The sequence below is a fragment of the Schistocerca gregaria genome, unplaced genomic scaffold (assembly GCF_023897955.1).
Source record: "Schistocerca gregaria isolate iqSchGreg1 unplaced genomic scaffold, iqSchGreg1.2 ptg001418l, whole genome shotgun sequence".
Lineage (NCBI taxonomy): Eukaryota > Metazoa > Arthropoda > Insecta > Orthoptera > Acrididae > Schistocerca > Schistocerca gregaria.
This window is the reverse complement of record NW_026062719.1, coordinates 27,501-35,000: the sequence shown is the minus strand read 5'-3', so window position 1 is coordinate 35,000 and position 7,500 is coordinate 27,501. Positions and strand designations below refer to the sequence as shown.

General features: G+C 51.5%; 2 non-coding genes across 2 annotated transcripts; both read right to left on the bottom strand.

Moving 5' to 3' along the window:
- Positions 1-165: 165 nt before the first annotated feature.
- Positions 166-320, bottom strand: LOC126331863 (5.8S ribosomal RNA). The gene has a single exon (XR_007563539.1). It is a non-coding gene; the product is annotated as a 5.8S ribosomal RNA (ribosomal RNA).
- A 362-nt stretch (positions 321-682) lies between these two features.
- LOC126331865 (small subunit ribosomal RNA) lies at positions 683-2,575 on the bottom strand. The gene has a single exon (XR_007563541.1). It is a non-coding gene; the product is annotated as a small subunit ribosomal RNA (ribosomal RNA).
- Positions 2,576-7,500: the final 4,925 nt, after the last annotated feature.

Here is a 7,500-nt window from a genome sequence, read left to right as displayed (position 1 = left end):
ACCGCCAGCCGGCTGTGCACGCTACCGAGAAAGTACCGGTATGCGAACCGCCAGGCGACGGGCGCGCATCGCACGTTTAAGGAGACGCGGCCGGCCACACAGGCGACCACGACACTCCCACGTCTCCGAAGCGGGACAAACGCCGCGCGCTTCAGTATACGTAGCCGACCCTCAGCCAGACGTGGCCCGGGAACGGAATCCATGGACCGCAATGTGCGTTCGAAACGTCGATGTTCATGTGTCCTGCAGTTCACATGTCGACGCGCAATTTGCTGCGTTCTTCATCGACCCACGAGCCGAGTGATCCACCGTCCTGGGTGATCTTTTCCTTTTCAGTCTCCCACTGTCTCTTTCAAGACAGTAGCATTTGCGGGACTGAGGCGTCTGACGGCCCCTGTTCCACTATTTTTTTTGTGTCCAACGGCCTCACAGCCGATGGGCGTCGTACGGCTCCACACCGGAGCGGACAGGCACTCGGGCGAACGTCATTCAAAACCGGCGCCAGGCGCCAGGTACCGCAGGCCAGCCGCTCCAGAGCTTCAGCGCTCGTACCACACAACAACAACACTTCCGCTAGTTTTGAGAGGCACGCGTGGTTCCGCACGCGGCGCACGGCCACTGCCGTACAGGTAGCGTGTTGCGCGACACGACACGCACATCGAAAGACATGCAGTCTAGTCGGTAATGATCCTTCCGCAGGTTCACCTACGGAAACCTTGTTACGACTTTTACTTCCTCTAAATGATCAAGTTTGGTCATCTTTCCGGTAGCATCGGCAACGACAGAGTCGATGCCGCGTACCAGTCCGAAGACCTCACTAAATCATTCAATCGGTAGTAGCGACGGGCGGTGTGTACAAAGGGCAGGGACGTAATCAACGCGAGCTTATGACTCGCGCTTACTGGGAATTCCTCGTTCATGGGGAACAATTGCAAGCCCCAATCCCTAGCACGAAGGAGGTTCAGCGGGTTACCCCGACCTTTCGGCCTAGGAAGACACGCTGATTCCTTCAGTGTAGCGCGCGTGCGGCCCAGAACATCTAAGGGCATCACAGACCTGTTATTGCTCAATCTCGTGCGGCTAGAAGCCGCCTGTCCCTCTAAGAAGAAAAGTAATCGCTGACAGCACGAAGGATGTCACGCGACTAGTTAGCAGGCTAGAGTCTCGTTCGTTATCGGAATTAACCAGACAAATCGCTCCACCAACTAAGAACGGCCATGCACCACCACCCACCGAATCAAGAAAGAGCTATCAATCTGTCAATCCTTCCGGTGTCCGGGCCTGGTGAGGTTTCCCGTGTTGAGTCAAATTAAGCCGCAGGCTCCACTCCTGGTGGTGCCCTTCCGTCAATTCCTTTAAGTTTCAGCTTTGCAACCATACTTCCCCCGGAACCCAAAAGCTTTGGTTTCCCGGAGGCTGCCCGCCGAGTCATCGGAGGAACTGCGGCGGATCGCTGGCTGGCATCGTTTATGGTTAGAACTAGGGCGGTATCTGATCGCCTTCGAACCTCTAACTTTCGTTCTTGATTAATGAAAACATACTTGGCAAATGCTTTCGCTTCTGTTCGTCTTGCGACGATCCAAGAATTTCACCTCTAACGTCGCAATACGAATGCCCCCGCCTGTCCCTATTAATCATTACCTCGGGTTCCGAAAACCAACAAAATAGAACCGAGGTCCTATTCCATTATTCCATGCACACAGTATTCAGGCGGGCTTGCCTGCTTTAAGCACTCTAATTTGTTCAAAGTAAACGTGCCGGCCCACCGAGACACTCAACAAAGAGCACCCTGGTAGGATTTAAACGGGGTCCGCCTCGGGACGCGAAAGCACCCCTTCGGCTCGCCCCACCGGCAGGACGTCCCACGATACATGCCAGTTAAACACCGACGGGCGGTGAACCAACAGCGTGGGACACAAATCCAACTACGAGCTTTTTAACCGCAACAACTTTAATATACGCTATTGGAGCTGGAATTACCGCGGCTGCTGGCACCAGACTTGCCCTCCAATAGATACTCGTTAAAGGATTTAAAGTGTACTCATTCCGATTACGGGGCCTCGGATGAGTCCCGTATCGTTATTTTTCGTCACTACCTCCCCGTGCCGGGAGTGGGTAATTTGCGCGCCTGCTGCCTTCCTTGGATGTGGTAGCCGTTTCTCAGGCTCCCTCTCCGGAATCGAACCCTGATTCCCCGTTACCCGTTACAACCATGGTAGGCGCAGAACCTACCATCGACAGTTGATAAGGCAGACATTTGAAAGATGCGTCGCCGGTACGAGGACCGTGCGATCAGCCCAAAGTTATTCAGAGTCACCAAGGCAAACGGACCAGACAAGCCAATCCGATTGGTTTTGATCTAATAAAAGCGTCCCTTCCATCTCTGGTCGGGACTCTGTTTGCATGTATTAGCTCTAGAATTACCACAGTTATCCAAGTAACGTGGGTACGATCTAAGGAACCATAACTGATTTAATGAGCCATTCGCGGTTTCACCTTAATGCGGCTTGTACTGAGACATGCATGGCTTAATCTTTGAGACAAGCATATGACTACTGGCAGGATCAACCAGGGAGCTGCGTCAACTAGAGCTGAGCAGCCGGCCGCCCGGGAGTGTGTCCCGGGGGCCCGCGCGAACACGCAAGCGTCCGCTCAATTATTCTGCAAACAGGAGGAGGCCGAGCTCCCCTGCACGATACACCTCGAAACCCTCTCAGGTCCCGGCGGCGCGCAGCGCCGTCCTAGGTACTTGGTCGGTTTCGAGAGAGGCGCAATCGCCCGGAGTTAGGCGAGTAGACGGTTTTAGTGCGAACACCCTTGCTCCCAACTGAGCTTGCCGCTGCCGACAGAGGCCCGGGAGCGTGCTGTCGTGGCATTGCCGGCGGGAGACAACACGCGCCACCTATGGTGACCGGCAGCTCCAACGCCAGCGCCACACAAGGGCAAAGCCCCACTTGGGTGCAGAAGCGAACTCTCCCAGCACAGCGCACGCGCCAACACGTCCGCACAACTGCGATACAAACCACCTGCGAGAACCGCTGGGGCGACCGAGCAGCAGACGGCGTCGCGGCGCCGAGTGCCAGGCGGCGGCGCATCCTCAACGCACACAGTCCTCAATCAGACCAGCACACTGCAGATGTCCACCGCGCTTCGCACCGGGCTCGGCTGAACCAACTTTGGCCGCCAGGCGCCGCGTGCAGGGTGCGCCGCAGCGTAGCTGCGCCGCCTGCCGGGCCCGTCGGCTGGCGCTCCTGCCACTCGGCGCCCCCCACCAGCCGCCTGTTGCGCGTGCGCCCACGCAGCGCGCGGCCAACACGCCGGGCGGCCCCCCTTCACCAGCCGGGAACAGTCCCACCAAGCCACCGCCGCGTATCGCTTCATACCCACATGGGCCTAGTCACGCGTGTGGATGTGGCGGGTACCGCTGAAACAACCGGTTAATAGCTGTACCGATCGTCGCCATCACAGATTCACCTCCAGCGTGAACAACCGCTCAACAACGGATTTCCAGTTCATTTGCGTATCTTGGGCAGTAAACGTAGATGTCCACCTACATTTGCGAATTCAACAATTCTTGCATGCCAGGATGTCATGTGTCACGACACGCTACATCAGACCACATACACACTGCGACATGTGCAGAAGAGAACACGTGGAAGGTGGCCCGCGCACGTATGCGATGTACCTTCCGCGATCCACTGTCAACCGGCATCTGCGGCATGTCCCAGATATGGAACGCGGTCCACCAGGGTAGCACTTTGTGTGAGGCAATACGACAAAGTCGGAATACACGCGTCACTACATCAGACGGCTCACGCTGACCTGACCTGACCTGACTCACCGCACCACCACCCCCAGCGACCCAGGGTGACATACAATGCGTTCGTACGTTCCTCCCACACGCCTCTACGGCGTACCACAGTGCAACCTAGCTGTTATTGGGAGACGAGACAAGTAGCATCAAGCACAACATATGGAAATTGAGATTCGACACCGTTGGGCACAGCCAGCGTACGGTCACACGTATCACACTACTTCACTCTGTACGTAACGACCGATGATCGGTACAGCGTGTGGGTTACGCGTACGACATCAGCGGACAATGGACACAGACCATACCACGACGTACACTGAGGGCGTCGACATCTGAATGCAACTGAACAGCTGCGAGGCTCATTTAACACTCAAACGCCAGACCGACCAGCTTGAGAGGACAGAGACACAAAGAGGGGGACAGAGGGGGACAGAGGGGGGGGAGGGGGGGGGTCGGCGATATAGTCCTATTGCAGTACAATTGACAGTGGATAGCAGGAATATGTGGAAAGTAAGCAACACTCGCAAGACATCTACATGAGGATAACAACGACACCAGAGATTCCGAGCAGTGAACTATGTTAGGCAAAGGGACAACGTGGGTTAGGTTAAGGGACAACGTGGGTTAGGTTAAGGGACAACGTGGGTTAGGTTAAGGGACAACGTGGGTTAGGTTAAGGGACAACGTGGGTTAGGTTAAGGGACAACGTGGGTTAGGTTAAGGGACAACGTGGGTTAGGTTAAGGGACAACGTGGGTTAGGTTAAGGGACAACGTGGGTTAGGTTAAGGGACAACGTGGGTTAGGTTAAGGGACAACGTGGGTTAGGTTAAGGGACAACGTGGGTTAGGTTAAGGGACAACGTCGGTTAGGTTAAGGGACAACGTGGGTTAGGTTAAGGGACAACGTGGGTTAGGTTAAGGGACAACGTGGGTTAGGTTAAGGGACAACGTGGGTTAGGTTAAGGGACAACGTGGGTTAGGTTAAGGGACAACGTGGGTTAGGTTAAGGGACAACGTGGGTTAGGTTAAGGGACAACTTGAGTTAGGTTAAGGGACAACTTGAGTTAGGTTAAGGGACAACTTGAGTTAGGTTAAGGGACAACTTGAGTTAGGTTAAGGGACAACTTGAGTTAGGTTAAGGGACAACTTGAGTTAGGTTAAGGGACAACTTGAGTTAGGTTAAGGGACAAATTGAGTTAGGTTAAGGGACAAATTGAGTTAGGTTAAGGGACAAATTGAGTTAGGTTAAGGGACAAATTGAGTTAGGTTAAGGGACAAATTGAGTTAGGTTAAGGGACAAATTGAGTTAGGTTAAGGGACAACTTGAGTTAGGTTAAGGGACAACTTGAGTTAGGTTAAGGGACAACTTGAGTTAGGTTAAGGGACAACTTGAGTTAGGTTAAGGGACAACTTGAGTTAGGTTAAGGGACAACTTGAGTTAGGTTAAGGGACAAATTGAGTTAGGTTAAGGGACAAATTGAGTTAGGTTAAGGGACAAATTGAGTTAGGTTAAGGGACAAATTGAGTTAGGTTAAGGGACAACAAGAGTTAGGTTAAGGGACAACTTGAGTTAGGTTAAGGGACAACTTGAGTTAGGTTAAGGGACAACTTGAGTTAGGTTAAGGGACAACTTGAGTTAGGTTAAGGGACAACTTGAGTTAGGTTAAGGGACAAATTGAGTTAGGTTAAGGGACAAATTGAGTTAGGTTAAGGGACAAATTGAGTTAGGTTAAGGGACAAATTGAGTTAGGTTAAGGGACAACTTGAGTTAGGTTAAGGGACAAATTGAGTTAGGTTAAGGGACAACTTGAGTTAGGTTAAGGGACAACTTGAGTTAGGTTAAGGGACAACTTGAGTTAGGTTAAGGGACAACTTGAGTTAGGTTAAGGGACAACTTGAGTTAGGTTAAGGGACAACTTGAGTTAGGTTAAGGGACAACTTGAGTTAGGTTAAGGGACAACTTGAGTTAGGTTAAGGGACAAATTGAGTTAGGTTAAGGGACAAATTGAGTTAGGTTAAGGGACAAATTGAGTTAGGTTAAGGGACAAATTGAGTTAGGTTAAGGGACAACTTGAGTTAGGTTAAGGGACAACTTGAGTTAGGTTAAGGGACAACTTGAGTTAGGTTAAGGGACAACTTGAGTTAGGTTAAGGGACAACTTGAGTTAGGTTAAGGGACAAATTGAGTTAGGTTAAGGGACAAATTGAGTTAGGTTAAGGGACAAATTGAGTTAGGTTAAGGGACAACTTGAGTTAGGTTAAGGGACAAATTGAGTTAGGTTAAGGGACAAATTGAGTTAGGTTAAGCGATAATCTGGTACAGCCACAGTTAGGTTAAGCGATAATCTGGTACAGCCACAGTTAGGTTAAGCGATAATCTGGTACAGCCACAGTTAGGTTAAGCGATAATCTGGTACAGCCACAGTTAGGTTAAGCGATAATCTGGTACAGCCACAGTTAGGTTAAGCGATAATCTGGTACAGCCACAGTTAGGTTAAGCGATAAACTGGTACAGCCACAGTTAGGTTAAGCGATAAACTGGTACAGCCACAGTTAGGTTAAGCGATAAACTGGTACAGCCACAGTTAGGTTAAGCGATAAACTGGTACAGCCACAGTTAGGTTAAGCGATAAACTGGTACAGCCACAGTTAGGTTAAGCGATAAACTGGTACAGCCACAGTTAGGTTAAGCGATAAACTGGTACAGCCACAGTTAGGTTAAGCGATAAACTGGTACAGCCACAGTTAGGTTAAGCGATAAACTGGTACAGCCACAGTTAGGTTAAGCGATAAACTGGTACAGCCACAGTTAGGTTAAGCGATAAACTGGTACAGCCACAGTTAGGTTAAGCGATAAACTGGTACAGCCACAGTTAGGTTAAGCGATAAACTGGTACAGCCACAGTTAGGTTAAGCGATAAAGTTGGTTAAATTTGGTATTGTGTGGGAAGGGGGCAGAGAGAGAGGGGGGGGGGGGGGGTGGATAGTGGTGGCAGTACACGGATGCCTGAGTCACCGTCAGATACGTCACGTCGGTTCGATGCTTGTAGCAAGAGGCTGGCGGATGTGTGTCTCTCACTTCTGCAATTTTTCATGTGGTATAACACGAGGGCGGGGGATGATATTTGGTGCCCCTCTGTGTAGGATGTGTGTTGGTGGTGTTGATTTATCTGAGCAATGGTAGTTGTCGGAGGAGTGGGGTATTGTGCTTTTATAGGTGGACCTACTGCTCTGGTTATCATAGTGTCGACGGTGCAATGTGGCAGAGAGGATGCACTCGACATTGTCGCATTCCAGATGTTTACGTATTGTGTGTCTCCGTTGCAGGCCGAGAGTGGTGCATGTTCGAGTGTCTGGCTGACGTGCGATTCACGTTGTGTGCCCAGTCTTACAGCACGTATAGGGACATTCGCATAAATCATCTATATTTGGCCTTGCATCATTTACTAAGCAGTGCCGTGAGACGACCGAACTATTAGGAAAGTACTGATGTACCGCATAATGTTTACCTTCCACCACACGGCGAGTATCGACTGTGCCCAGCGTTGCCACCGCAGGCAGCGGTCACCGTCACCATTGTGCGGCGGAACGGAACATCTATATCCTCAGAGGAGCACTCTTTGCCGCCGGGCGTCACGTCTCGCGGCCTGCCGGCCAGCGCCCACGACGAACTTACTGCATGTATAG